The following is a 15,757-nucleotide window of genomic DNA, read 5'->3' as shown; positions in this document are numbered from 1 at the left end:
ACATTCGTCCAAACAAACAGAATGTTATACAGGAATGAATGAGCCCTAGTGTAAACTATGGACTTTGGGTGATTGGGATGTGTCAGTGTAGATTCATCAGTTGTAACCAATGTCCCACTCTGGTGGGGGGATGTTGATAATGCGGGAGGCTGTGCATGTGGGGGAAAGGGGTGTATGGGAACTCTCTGTACCTTCCCCCCTCAATTTTGTTGTGAACCTAAAACTGCTCTAAAAAATTGTCTGTAAATAAACACTAAGGCCATAATGCCTTAGCATTCAATAAATACTTTCTGAATGATGAATAAATTGATTAATCTGCCAGGCAAAAAATCTGGGTAAAACAATTTGGATTCAGTTGGCTTTGTCTACATATCCAGTGACAAAACAGTAAAGATAAAAAATTGCTCTACACAACATTGTAAAACAACTATGCCCCAATTTAAAAAAAGAAAGAAAAAAAATTACTAAGGCAAAAAAAAAAATTGCTCTAATCATAAACTTTAGCCTAATGGATCTACTGTCCAACTACAGCAGTAAGGTTGTTATAATTCATACTTCCAGATAGCTGACCCTTGTACTACCATGCTGGGTGACTAATGATTGGTTGACCAAAATGCACAGACCAATGCAGATGTATCGATAATCTCCATTTACCTGAAATGAGAGAAGACCTCTTGTTATAATCTCTGGGTACAAGACTTTTAAAAGTTCTTTCCATTCAAACTGAGTATACTTTCTTCATACTTCCATTGACTTGCTTGGCCTAAAAGTTGATTTGTATTAAGTGAGCAAAAGTTATACCTACACACTCACAAATCAATAGTTGAAAAACAACCATTCCATATATGACTTTTGGATATTGCAGTATTTTAAAGTACACTATACTTATAAGGCAAGGAATTGATACTATAAGATCATTTTTTTAAAATAAAGAATATCTTAAAACTGGGCCGGGAGTAGGGGCTAAGTCAAAGCCAGCATTACTCTTGAACTTCCTTTTGGTCATGTCTCTAGCCCAGAGGTCTGCTAGTGTGAGTGAGGTGGTTTATATAGTTGGAATATCATGAATTGCATTGCCAACCCCATTTTTAAATTTTGTCAGACTGGTATGAATATAACCTCTCTTCTGCTTTCTTGATATATGCCTCCTTTTTTAAGAGTTAGTATCTGTTTCCTCCTTACCTCTTCTATCAGCCATCCACTTAAAGAATGGAGGGGGGAGGGGATTCTGTCAATATTCCTTCCAGTCTTTTTCACATCCACTTGCCCTTTACTGTCCGGCCCACTCAGTCATTTCTGTGGAGAAACTCATTTTACAATCCTCCCACTCCTCCAGCATCCTTATTTAGAGCAAGCGGAAAAATCACACAACTCACACAGGCCACTCCTAGTGGGTTTATAGCCTGGACCCACTAGGTCATCAGGGAGACAGAGGCCAGCTGCTTACTTGCTGACCACCAGAGAGCCACAGATAGAATCTGGTTGAGCAGAGATTCTAGAGGGATCTCACCCTGGCCCCATATCTCTCCAACTGGTTACAATGCATCCAACAGAGACTACGCCAGTTCCAAAATCATCCACTGAAGAATGCTACCCATCCCTGTACAGTCTGCTACAGGTGTCTAATGGCTGAATTCCACAATTTAGAATGGTTCCAATTTTTCTTAGCCTTCCTTCAGAATTCATGCATGAAGCACTTTTTAAAACCAAGCATCTACAAAGGGAAGATAAACCTATCTGATTGGTTGCCTAGACAAAAGGGGAAAGCTAAACATAGCTCCAATGCCCGTTCCCTTGGCATGCTTCTTAATGGGTTGGTGGTTAAGAGGATTTTGAGCCAAACACACAATTGATACACTGGTGTTTGGCTTCTTCTTTTTTTTTTTTTTAAATGGGAAAAGCACGAATGCAGTCCCCCACTACCACAAGTTATGCAGTCGAGTTTCCCACATTTGGGGAAATTGCAGGGGTCAGCACATCCGGAGTGCAATGGATACGTTTGGCTTCATTTTTAAAGGGAGGAGAAAGATTTGCAAAGAAAAATCTCCAATGTGTAGGCTAACACCTATTTACTTTTAGTCTGAATAATCTGTGAAGTTAGGTAAACAGTCATTTCAGAAATATTCTCTATAATAAGGTTTTATACGGGAAGCTTAAGGACACGTGGATCTACTAATTAGCATAACATCCACTCAGGTGTCTGGCTCCAGATTGTAGGCAGAAGATGTAAATTTGGGAGCCTTTATAAGTGTTTTCTGTCTTTTTATTTGCAGTGAAAATCTTCGAGTTGTTACAGAAGAGGTTAGTTATGCAGGGGAAAAGAAATAACCCAAGTAAGCCCAAGAAGGTTAGAAGAGTTGGGATCCGAGTACTACTTTAACCTTTCATAGGAGAGACACTTCCTCCATCATTGCAGGAAGAAAAGATGGGTGCAGATGCAGAGAAGTTGGTAGCTTTGACCACGAAAAGACAAGGTCTCTGGTCTAGTGGCTTCTGTTTTCTCAATGAAGCGTAAGATAAGAGTATCTATTGAGGGCTGAAGTGTGAGAACAGAAGTGAAAGTATAAAATTGTTATCACATTGTGTGAGAAAGCAAATTTACTGGAGAATCCTGGAGTTGCTGGACAGGGTTGAGTGTGCCTACACATTGTCTGTGATAATTAAAGTAAAACCAGTCAGTGTGGTTGTGTGATTTTTCACAGTGTTCAGCTGTTCATGGGAAGGAGTAGAAAAGTCAATGGTTGGTTTTATTCGGGGATTTATGCCAAGGTGATTGAGAGAGAAAGAGAGAAACAAGGAAGCTGAAGGCATTTGCCAGGGAATAATTACAGTGGAGCACGTTGGAATCTTATCTGAACTAAACTGGACTAAAAATTAATGTCCACTATGATTATGGTAATCAAAGGCCCAAAAGTCAAAACCAGGGAAAGAAGAGCACATAAAGGAATTCCCTGGCTGCCCAGTGGTTAGGACTCCACGCTTTCACTGCCAAGAGCCCAGGTTCAACCCCTGCCAGGGAAACAAAGATCCTGCAAGCTTCAAGGCATGGCTGAAAAAAAAAAAAAAAGCACATAAATCAAAGATGCATAAAGGACCCTTAATAACGATATTAAAATTGAGCTTTGTGCTCTGCCAAATCCTCATTGCTTGTTCCTTTCCTGGTAAGAGGCTTTTCAACAAGCCTGACAAGTGCAGTGAGGGCATTAGCAAAAAGCACCAGCTTTGCATTTCAGCCTCAGCCAAAACAAGCATGCCCAGAAGTGTCCAGCTAGAACCCTCAGCCTCTGCTATGAGGACGCAACCAAGAGATGTTTCTTCTCCCAAGTCTTTCAGACAGATAAAAGAATATAGACCACTTTCTTACTGACTCACTTTTTTCCTGGCCAAAAGCTTCTAGCTGGGCATGCAGTAATCTAGCAGAGAAATGGGTGCTTGTTATTAAACCCCACTCCCACGGACACAGAATTTGGGAGGGCCAGCATGGAGCTTGTGGGACACAGGCAAAATGAGGTTGTCCCGCGGCCATGTGGAGGTGAGGAGATGCAGATGTGGAATTGTGTGCAGCAGACAATTAAGCATCAGGTACAAGGTAATGAGACGGCAAGCAGAGACCCCAAACAGATTTTATGGCTTCAGAATGCCAGGCAGGAGCTGGGAGACATTTCCTGGGATGCTGGAGTCTAGCCCACAATGATGTGTAATGAGGAGAGTATTAGGGGCCACAAGGCCATTTAGATTGCACACATGCACACACACATACACCCTCACACCCAGATCACCATTAACAAAGCAGAACTAGTATTTCCCTGGGTTCCCCGCACTGAAAGCTATCACGCTGTACTTCTCAAACTGTAAAATGTACATCTGAATCGCCTGAGGATCTTGTTTAAAATGTAATTTCTGAATCAGTAGGTCTGAACTGAGAACTCGAGATTCTGCATTTCTAACAGGCTCACAGCCGCTGGTCCAGGGACCGCACTCGGGGGAGCAAGGCTCCAGTACTCTTAACGGTGACCCCTTCCCACAGCCATTCCTCTGTGTGCTGGGATGCACCATGAGTCCAGCTTCTCTTTTTTTTTTTTTAAGTGAGTGAGTTGTTTTTTTCTTTTATTTTTGGCTGTGTTGGGTTTTCGTTTCTGTGTGAGGGCTTTCTCTAGTTGCGGCAAGCGGGGGCCACTCTTCATCGCGGTGCGCGGGCCTCTCACCATCGTGGCCTCTGTTGTTGCGGAGCACAGGCTCCAGACGCGCAGGCTCAGTAGTTGTGGCTCACGGGCCCAGCTGCTCCGCGGCATGTGGGATCTTCCCAGACCAGGGCTCGAACCCGTGTCCCCTGCATTGGCAGGCAGACTCTCGACCACTGCTCCACCAGGGAAGCCCCCAACTTCTCTTGAATAACATTCTCTTGTTATCTATTCTGTGCCCTCATTGAATTTGGCTTGCCAAAGAACGGTAAAAGACAGAGCAGATACACTGGGTCCAAAGGGCCTTGGCCTGACGACTTGCATCCTTTGAAAGAACCCAAGTAGCTGTCCTCCGGCTTTAGACTTGGTCATGTGTAAATTACGGTGGGAGAACCAGGGGGTGTCCACCGCTTGGATTTTCTCTCTGGAGCTAGTACCAGTCATCTTTCTTCTAATAGTGTTTGCCCCTCCGGAGGGTTTCCCTTCTTGGTGGCCTATATTCTCTTAGGAATGAGTCAGTCATCAAGATGTCAGTGGTGCTGAGTGGGTTGAGGAAGTAACAGGGGCAAAACTATAGTTGCTATGAAATAAGGTGTTCTGGAGGAGGATGCTGGGAATTGTGCATCATATGCTGGAATGGTGAGGAAGGGGTCAACTGAGATCCTGGAGGAAGTTCAGAAATGCAAATTCTCTTCAAACCTTCTGCAGCTCTACCATTTGGCCACTGATTAGTGGTTTTGAATAATGGCCAGGTGGATTTAGATTCCAAAGGTCATTAATAGTACTCTTCAAACCAGAAGATAAGACGGGGACCATGGTTGCATGTGGGAGCGGCTGGATGGTGCCAAGGTTGTGCAATAAGAAAACTATGAATTGGATCCTTCCAAATATTCATTTAGAGATGGGAGTGGAAAATGAAATTACTTTTTCTTTTGGCCACGTGGCTCATGGGGTCTTAGTTCCCTGACCAGGGATGGAACCCAGGCCCTTGGCAATGAAAGCACAGAGTCCTAACTACTGGACCACCAGGGTATTCCCTGAAATTACTTTTTAATTACTTTAATTAAATTACTTTTGGTTGACAAAATGCACTTCTCTAAACATGACTGCATGCTTCTGAACCCTGTAATTGTCAAGAACTGTGAAGGGGCTGAGATTTTTAACCTTCCTTTTGCCTGCCACACAGATGCTGGTAGAAGACTCAAAACTCCTGGGTCAGAGACAAAGGACTTTATTACTTATGGCACGGCAAGCAGCATGAGGTTCATGTTCATGTTGGTTTCCTCTTGCCACCCCCAAGTTCACAGGGGAAAGACAGAGGGGCCCATGTGAATGCCATGCTTGCAGAGGATTTGCATCACAGCTGAGGAGCTCTGAGCTAGGGAGCCCAAATCTTGATAATAGACATTGCTACCAAAGGGAGACATTATTACACTAGAAAGAAAACACAACTGCCCCCTGCTCTGGAGGGAGACCCTGTATCTTCCAAGGCTGTTTGCTATACAAACATCTTGGAGAAAATAGTCCAGAACAAAGGTGGTCAGTGCCTCTGCTCCCAAGACATGCAGAAACATGGAGAATTGTCTCCCAACAAAAATAATAGTAGCCACACTCCTATAGCTTACTGTGCATTAAGAGCCGTTCTAAGTGCTTTGGTGCTTTATATACATTATCCCACTTAATCCTCACAATAACTCTGTGAGGTTATCCCCATTTCACAGATGAGAACATTGAATTTTATAATGATACAGAATGCTAGACAGTCATGGAGAGGGCATGATGTTTATTTTTAACAAGCCCCACAGATTATCCTGATAGACACCAAACCTTAAGAATCACTGATTTAAAAGATAAGCATCACCTTTTTAATTCCGTTCACTATTTAGCAAAACTTTTTACTCTTCTCTATATTTATGCTTACCTAATAAAGCCAAGAATTTTATTTCCTTTTATTTAAAACATAGGATTTTGAGTTCTTACTGTGTAAGGAAGACAGAAACAAAAAGGAAAAAAGCATAGATTGTTTGCAATAAAAATGTTTAAAGAAAGTACAAGCTTTGAAAGGACTGGCTCACTATATTAACAAACACAACATGTATTTAAATGAAAAGAAAATCACAAGATTGCCAGCATTCCCAAGTTTACACTCAGTTTGTTCTTAGTGGAAAAATATATTTTCTCACATGATTGTGATAGCCCTGAATGTTGCAAATCTGCAAAAGGTCAGCATTGAAAATGCTACGGATGGAGTTATGTCAGGGAGTAAGTATATAACTTACAGGAAAAATTCAAGGTTCATTTATTTTGGCACTAAAAGTATGCAGGGTAAAAAAGAAGTTTGCAGGGTGATGACCCTGGGTTTTTGTGTGCTTGTTTGTTTACAGTTCAGAGCTTTCTTTACTGGATTGAGAAATGTGTGCATATTTCCCCACAATGGTGACGTGGCAAGGTGTCATACGCATCCATATATCTTTGGGAAGGGTTCCTTTTCCCAGTTTCGTTAATTTAAACCATTTGTCTAAACTACCTGTTTTTACTTATTTTTTCTTTCAAAGTCAATGTACTTTCATATTTTTTACAGTAATTACACAAGTTAATTAGACTGAGCAGCCTCCTCCTAGCAGGAGTCAGATGGCACACCCACCCAGAGGGCAGTGTGCAGGGAAAAAGGAAACCAACAGGGCCTGGGAAGACCCCTTGGGCCCAAAGGGGTCAGGGGAGGGAGGTGTGCCCAGGGGCTGCCTGAAGGAGCTGTGGCTTTTGTTAGAAGGACACAGCCAGTCCGAAGTAACCTATAGGGAGAATCAACACTAGACCGGCCCAAACCAAGCAGAAGCTTAGGGAAGGGGGCTGGATTTGTGAGAAGCAGGGTGGAGAGTGGATCTGGAGGGCAAATGGAGAAAATCCGAATAGGGTCAGGTCTTCCTGCCTCTCCCTGAAAGTGGGTATTTTTGTTGTCTTTTTTTTTAAATAAATGTATTTATTTATTTTTGGCTGTGTTGGGTCTTCGTTGCTGCACGCGGGCTTTCTCTAGTTACGGCGAGCGGAGGCTACTCTCCGTTGTGGTGCGCGGGCTTCTCATTGCGGTGGCTTCTCTTGTTGTGAAGCAGGGGCTCTAGGCACACAGGCTTCAGTAGTTGTGGCACGTAGGCTCAGTAGCTGTGGCTCACAGGCTCTAGAGCGCAGGCTCAGTGGTTGTGGCGCACGGACTTAGTTGCTCTGTGGCATGTGGGATCTTCCCAGACCAGGGCTCGAACCCATGTCCCCTGCATTGGCAGGTGGATTCTTAACCACTGCGCCACCAGGGAAGTCCCGAAAGTGGGTGTTTTTGACTGCTTATTCCTATCACAGAGCACTTTGGTCCCTATATTAATAATTATAAACAATTATTTATACAGCCCTTTGAGGTCGGAGATTGTTTCCATGTACCTTGTGTCACAACTCTGTCAGGGACATGAATATGTATGTATGATCCTGCGAAGAGATGTGACTTACCCAAAGGTACAAAGCAGGTAAGAGGCCAGGCCAGCCTTCAGATCCAGATCTTCTGCTCTTCCCACCCAGAGACAAATACCTGTGGGTCTTTCTGCACAGTCTTCAATAAGAAAAGTAAACATTGTTTTCATATACTCACAACTTAAGATGAGCAAATGAAGAAGACAAGGGTGATTTTTAAAAAAATCTTTAGTTAATATTAACCAAACAATAACGAATGAATTCCTGATTGATTCCCTAAATGAATTTCTTTCCTAGAAAATTGCCATGTCAGAGACTGATACAGAGAGTTTCTGCTCGAACTTGCCTAGAACTGCATGGAGGCTCCCAATTTAAATTATCTTTCTTTCATTCAGCAGATGCACAAAAATACTGCACTGGTTTATGTTATTTTTAATGTTATAATAAGAAAACAAATTGTTACTGTATAATTTATGAGTTCTGTATCAGTAGTAACTTCAACCTGAATAACGAGCATTCTAAAAATAATTTGCCTTCACCCAAAGTTCTTTTGGTTTAAACAAATTTAAAAAGCTTTGGGACAGATTTTATTCTATGATAATGAGAAGCTAGGGCAGATTTGAAATGCCTCTGAATCCTGCCTCCTCACCTTCCAAAATTTGGGGGAATTTCTTTTCTTTTTTCCTTCCTCTTTTTTGACTCCTTTCTTCCATCCCTCCCTCCTTCCTTCCCTCTCTACCTCCCTTCTCCCTTCCTTCCTTCCTTCCTTATATCTACTCTGAGACATAAGTTTTCCTGTGTTTCAGGTGCATACATCAAAGGGTCCCACTGAAAGGTGATCTACAGTAATCTATATAATAGTAACAGTCTATAATCTGTATTTTCTAGTTATTTGGATGAAAATTTGAAACAGGTTTGCTGTTGTCCTGTTGCTGTCACACTTCCCTCTTGAATCTCTTTATCCATTTGTCTGTGTTTTCTTTTTGGGAGTGTTCTCATCCCTGGCGGTTAAAACTGCCTTAAAGGAACCCTCCTACACTGTTGGTAGGAATGTAAATTGGTGCAGCCACTATGGAGAACAGTATGGAGGTTCCTTAAAAAACTAAAAACAGAGCTACCATATGATCCAGTAGTCCCACTCCTGGGCATATATCCAGAGAACACAGTAATTTGAAAAGATTCATGCACCCCAATGTTCATTGCACCACTGTTTACAATAGCCAAGACATGGAAGCAACCTAAAGGTCCATCAACAGATGAATGGATAAAGAAGATGTGGTACATATATACAATGGAATATTACTCAGCCATAAAAAAGAATGAAATAATGCCATTTGCAGCAACATGGATGGAGCTAGAGATTATCATACTAAGTGAAGTCAGACAGAGAAAGACAAATATATGATATCACTTACATGTGGAATCTAAAAAAAATGATACAAATGAATTTATTTACAAAACAGAAACAGACTCACAGACTTAGAAGACAAACTTATGGTTACCAAAGAGGAAAGATTGGGGGTAAATTAGGAGGTTGGGATTAACATATGCACACTACTATATATAAAATAGATAATCAACAAGGACCTACTATACGACACAAGGAAATCTACTCAATATTCTGTAATAACCTATATGGGAAAAGAATCTGAAAAAAAATGTATATATATATGTATAACTGAATCACTTTGCTGTACACCTGAAACTAACACAACATTGTAAATCAACTATACTCCAATATAAAATTTTTAAAAACTAAAAAAAAAAGTAATATACAAACTAAAAAAAAAAGTGTTAAACACATACAATGAAATATTATTCAACCTTAAAAAAAGAAATCCTGTTACATACTACAACATGGATAAACCTTGAGAACATTACTCTTAAGTGAAGTAAGCTAGTCACAAAAAGACATATACTGTATGATGTCACTTGTATAAGTCATCTCAAGCAGTCAAACTCATAGAAATAGACAATAGAATTGTGGATGCCAGGGTTTGGGGGTGGGGGAGAGGGGAATGGGGAGTTGTTCAGTGAGTACAGAGTTTCAGTTTTCCAAGGTGAAAAAGTTCTAGAGATCTGTTACACAATAATGTGAACTATACACTTAAAAATGGTTAGAATGGTAAATTTTGTTACGTTTTTCACCACAAATTTTTAAAATGTAAAAAACATTCTTAGCTTGCAAGCCATACAAAAATAGTAGGCTGGGGGACTTCCCTGGTGGCCCAGTTGTTAAGACTCCCCGCTTCCACTGCAGGGGGCACGGGTTCAATCCCTGGTCAGGGAGCTAAGATCCTGCATGCTGCACGGTGCAGCCAAAAAAGCAAAACCAGTAGGCTGGATTTGACCAGAGGCCATATGTACTTTGCCAACTCTTGATCTAATCTGTAGGGCATATTCAAATTTCACAGTTGTTTCAATCATGCCCTTTATAGCTATCCTTTTGCCCCCGGTCCAATCCAGTTTCCTGCACTGCATTTAATTGTCATGTCTCTTTAGTCTCCTATAAGCTAGAAAATCAATTCCTCAGTTTTCCCTTGACTTCTATAACCTGGACACTTTTGAAGATTACCAGCTAGTTATTTTATAGAAGGTCCTACAATTGGAGTTTGTCTGATATTTCCTCATAATGAAATCCATGTTATGCATTTCTATCAGGATACCACAGAAATGATGTTGTGTGCTCGACGCACAGTATCAGAAAGCACAAGATAATGTCTGTTTGCCTCAACACTGATGTTGACTTTGAACCGTTATCTGTCCTGTTATTCTACTGTAAAGTTACCTTTTCTCCTTTAATAAATAACTTGTGAAGAGATACTTTTAGACTTATTCTATTCCTCCTCAAGCTTTCACCTGCTTATTTAGCTTCCATGATTTTTGCCTGAATCAGTTATTAATACAGTGGTTGCAAAATGGTGACATTCTAATTCCATCTTTCCACCCACATTTATTAGTTGGTATTCTATTGTAAGGAAGATCTTTTCCTTATCTCTACATTTATGAACTCATGGTAACTTATTTTATGGGTGATAAAATATGTTAATTACATTAACATATAATTGTTATTGTTAATCATATGGGTGCTAATATGTTAATTTTAAATTTGGTGGGGGGAGGATATACTTCTTTTTTTTGCCCACAATAACGTCTGGGGGGTTTTTTAATTTTATTTTTTTAATTGACGTATAGTTGATTTACAAAGTTGTGCCAACCTCAGCTGTACAGCAAAGTGACTCAGTTACACACATACAGACATTCTTTTTTAATGTTCTTTTCCATTATGGTTTATCACAGGATATTGACTGTAGTTCCCTGTGCTATACAGTGGGACCCTGTTGTTTAGCCATTCTTTGAATTTGTTTTGATGTTCAACTTGTCTTAGATTTGGCCTATTGCAGCTCCTTTAAGAGGGTTTCTATGTCCTTTTGACATGACCCCTATCCTTTTGTGTCCCCATCATATTTTACATACTTTCTTACTTGTACAAAAAGATGTTTCAGGTTCATCTTTATTTTCTCTGCCCCAGTCCCAGCACCTGCCATCATGAGGCAGAAAGAAGACTGCCACAGAATTGCATCAGACCCTAGCCAAGTGGATAGGAGGATGGCAGAGGGACTAAGAGGGGAAGGCCAGGATGAGAGAGTGACATTCCAAGATGTTCAGTGTATTTGGAAGCGAGCAGAACCCTGCAGGGACCCTCCCAAGTACAAAGGCCCCTCCATGTCCCCTGCCTCTTGTTTGTAGAAAAGCTGAACTCTCCCAGGCCTCCCTGAGTCCCAAATGAGCAGGCTCAAACAGTTAATGATTAGGACAATAGAATCACAGAATTCTTCAGTGTCTGATGCACATTCCGGAGTCATTTTACAGATACTATAACTGCCACCAGAGGGGAAAAGCTAACTGCATGATGACCAGACTGCAGCCATGACATAAGCTGTTCCTTCTTGAGCAGTACTGAATCCATGGCTAGCACAATTCCAAGAACTGGCCTTAAGAGAATGGGATTAACACTACTGCTCATAATAATCTATATCTTTGTGGGCATCAAAGTAATTGTATCTTGTTCTGCCCATATATGTAAGCGGGCAACTAAAATTGTCAGCAAAGGGATGCTACAGACCCATGTCAACATTTTCCACTCTAAGAATACAGTGCTGTATGTCAGCATGAAGAAGTTACAGAAGACGGACCTTTGCCCATAATCCCGTAGAAATGGAATGATGTTCTGACAAGTGGGGATTTGTAAGCAGCTTTTGGCAGGAAAGAGCTCTCTGCAGGAGGCCCCTTTTGTCTTGTCTCTTTAGCAAAGCTATATGGTAGCTAACCTTTAACCAGTCACCCCATGCTCTACTCATCTCCAGCCCAAGCACACCTTTCAATCTTTTGATCACATTATACCTTGCCTAACTTTCTTTCCATAGATCTTTCCATAGTTCTTTCCATAGATCAAAGAAGTAGAAATGAATAATAAGTAATTAACAGAGGACCAGATCTCTTCCCCAGCTTCACCTTCAGTAATCTCACAAACAAACTGTGTGAACAAGATAGCATAAAAAGACAGATCACGAGGAGTCAACAAGCCTGCATGCAGTGGGAGACGGCTATGAGTCTGATCCCCTATCTCAGTGACTGAGATTACTTCCCTTTTTCCCTTTAGAAACTTCCATGGCCAAGCAGAATCTTCAGAGTTGGTTTTGGGACATGAGCCCACCTTCTCCCCAGATTGCCCAGTTTTCTGATTAAAGCAACTTTCCTTTCTACCAACAGTTGCCTCTTGAGTATTGGCTTTTGAGCAGCAAGCAGCCAAACCTGAGTTTGGTAACATATTTGCATGTCTAAAATAACATTATTGGGACTTCCCTGGTGGTCCAGTGAGTAAGACTCTGCTCTCCCAATGCAGGGGCCCTGGGTTTAATCCCTGGTCAGGGAACTAGATCCCACATGCCTGCCGCAACTAAGAGTTCGCATGCCGCAACTAAGAAGTCTGCATGCCACAACTGAGAAGTCCGCATGCTGCAACTAAAAGATCCCACGTGCTGCAACTAAGACCCGGCACAGCCAAAATAAATAAATAAATATTTTAAAAAAGAAAAAGAAAAAGAATAAAATAACATTACTAATCATAGTTTACAGATATCCCATAAGTGTGACCTTTCCTAAATTTGCTCTTACCTATTAGAGGAATCCGTCTTGCCTGTATTGGAAAGTAAAACAGAACAGTGAAAAGTATGGGGCTTTGGAGCTTGTTAACTCAGATTCAAATCTCAACCCTGCAACTGACTAGCTATGTGATTGTGTCTAAGTTATTTTACTTCTTAGAACTTCAGTTTCCTTAGGCTCTGAGGAAGATAATAAGAACAAGTGCTTCCCTGAACTGTTATAAGGACAAGAAATACTAGGTACCAAGCTCTTCTCTAGGGTAAGGCTCACAGTTAGTGCTGCACCAATGCATCTCCTAGTACTGTGGGAAGAGGCATAATCATCCTCTCCCGAAATGCAGTGTCTTACATGTATTAAGGGGTTCTTTCAATTATGAGAATAATATTACTACCCAGTTTTATAATTATTTCCCAAGCATTATCTTACCAGGTCAATGCAATGGAAGTTGTAGAGAAGGAAGAGATGAGTGTCCATTCTGAAAGTGCGTTGCCATAGAAAAACATCAAAAGGAATCCTCCCCAAACAGAGAACAAGGACTTTTGCTTCTTACACTGTGTGCATCTGTATTGTCTGAATTATTTGACAAGATGCATTCTCTTATTACTTCTGTGATTGTATTAAACAGTGAATTGTTCCCTCAGCTAGCTAGATCAGAGCTCTCTGAACCCTAAGGCTGGAGGACTGAATTGAATTCGGTTTTGTCTCAGAGCAAAATAAGGGAAAATGTTTTCCCTTGGCCTTTTCCCCACATTCTAATTCTGTCTGTGATGACTTAACAACCATGACTTAGCTTAATCACCATGACTTGGCAAATTTCAGTGATTAAGCCTGACAGAGTCACCACGACTGGGATCCTGTTTGACCTGGTGTGGCCAAATCTTATCCATACCTTCTATTTGATATCAAGTGAGTAAATGGTTTTTTTTAAAAAACAACAAACAAACAAACAAACAAGAAGTGAGTAAATGTTTGAGGGATACTTTGTTCCAGGCACTTTATTGCTATAATTCATATTGCTTTCCAAAGACTTTGCACACCTGTGATTTTGTTAACACTTCCAGTATCCAATAACAAAGAGTGTCTTTCTCATCTTTGATTCTCTGATATACCTGAAACATGCTTTGTTCACAGCTCAATATTTTTAAATATTTAATTTTTAAAAAGTCATGATAGAGAAGAGAGGAAGGAAGATGTTTGGGGGGCTTGGTACTTGCCGGTACTTTATATCCCATGTCACACAATCTTTACAACAATCCTGTTTAATAGTGTAGTGGACATGACAGATGTTTCCCTAAAATCCACTCCACATATGCCACATACGCCAGGTAAGCTTTGGAAACACACCTCACAGGCAGAGGGGACTTCCTGACCAATTGCCATGATATTCCTCTCTTCATCTGGAAGAAGGATGGACTTCATCAATTCTCACCAGGGAACCAGGGAGGCACAGGCTCACCTGCTCCATTTGCAGGGGGTCAGGGCTGGATTCAGTGGTTCCAGAAACCCAAACTACAATGGTTTAAAAAGCACTTTTTTTGTTTTCATGTAACAAGGACTCCAAAGAAGGAAGTCCAGGGCTCATGCAACTACTCAGGAAACCAGACATCTTTTCCCTTTCTCTACTGCCACCTGTCGTGAGTGGCTCCATGGTCACAAAATGTTCGTTGCACCCCTGGGCAGCGTCTCCACGTTTCAGGCAGGAAGAAAGACAAAGGACAAAAGATGCATGTCTATTGAGTTTCTCCCTTTATATTTTAATTGGGAAACAATACGTTTCCTAAAAGCCCTACCCATTAGATTTCTGCTTGTCTCATTGACCAGAACTATGTCAAAATCCCAGCTACAAAGGAGCCTGGAAGCAGAGTTCTTTAACTGGGTACACGGCTACCCTAAACAAAATTGGGCTATGTATGTAGGAAGGACAAAGAGGATATTGGATATTGGACAGGCAACCAACATGGTCTGCCACTGGATATACCAGGCATGAAATCTTTTTCAAAGTCTTTATATCTGGCTCTCTGCCATTAAGTGTACATACTTATTACTTTGGTTACTTTGCAATATTTCTGTTAGAGAATAGAGGAAACCATACATCTTCTGAGCCCCAAATGGGAAGGCATATGTTGCAACTTGGTGTCACCACTTGGGCCAATGTCTCAGATAAAAAGAGGGAAGCAGTTTGTCTTGTGTCCATGGAGCTGGACTGTAGCAAAACCTCTCTCTACGCTCTGCTAAGAAGATGCGGGAGGGGTGTCTTGATTTCCACACTGTGCATATTTCATTTTGGACTGAGGGCCGGAGGGTTGAGTTCCTCATACTCATCAGAGTTTACAGTGTACTATCACCACTGGTCTGCCAAATTCTCTCTCTCCCTCTGTCTCTCATTAATTTATGTGCCTTTAAAAAGCAATCCCCATTCCCTCCTCTTCTCCTCCTGATACCATAGGCAACTATTGTGATGTATTTAATATGTAGTTTGTATTTTCTGTAAATGTTCTTGCATAATGTGCACTAAGGGCTCATAGTGCCCTTAATTTATAGAAATGATACCGGGTCACACACTTCTTTCTGTTCCGTACTTTTCTCATGCAGCGTTGTGTTTTTAGGATCCATCCAGGCTGCTTTATGTCCATCTAACCCAGTGCTTCTGATAGCTGCGTGATACCTCCCAGTGTACATCCACCACACTTTACCCATACACTCTGTTATGAGCTGAATTATGTTCTCCCAAAATTCATGTGTTGAAACCCCAAACCCAGAACCTCAGAATATAATCATTTTTGGAGATAGGAGTTTAACGAGGTAATTAAGTTTAAGCGAGATCATATGAGTGGGCTCTAATCCATGTATCTGGAGACAGGGCTTTCTTTCTTTCTTTATTTTTGGCTGCTTTGGGTCTTCATTGGCACAGGCAGGCGAGCAGGGGCTACTCTTCGTTGCGGTGTGTGGGCTTC

The 15,757-nt window shown here is 41.3% G+C and overlaps 1 non-coding gene across 1 annotated transcript; it reads right to left on the bottom strand.

Moving 5' to 3' along the window:
• Positions 1-1,891: 1,891 nt before the first annotated feature.
• LOC132368267 (U1 spliceosomal RNA) lies at positions 1,892-2,057 on the bottom strand. The gene has a single exon (XR_009504011.1). It is a non-coding gene; the product is annotated as a U1 spliceosomal RNA (small nuclear RNA).
• Positions 2,058-15,757: the final 13,700 nt, after the last annotated feature.

Source organism: Balaenoptera ricei, chromosome 6 (genome assembly GCF_028023285.1).
Source record: "Balaenoptera ricei isolate mBalRic1 chromosome 6, mBalRic1.hap2, whole genome shotgun sequence".
Classification (NCBI taxonomy): Eukaryota; Metazoa; Chordata; class Mammalia; order Artiodactyla; family Balaenopteridae; genus Balaenoptera; species Balaenoptera ricei.
Note: the sequence above shows the minus strand (reverse complement) of the source record. Positions and strands in the feature narration are given on the sequence as shown.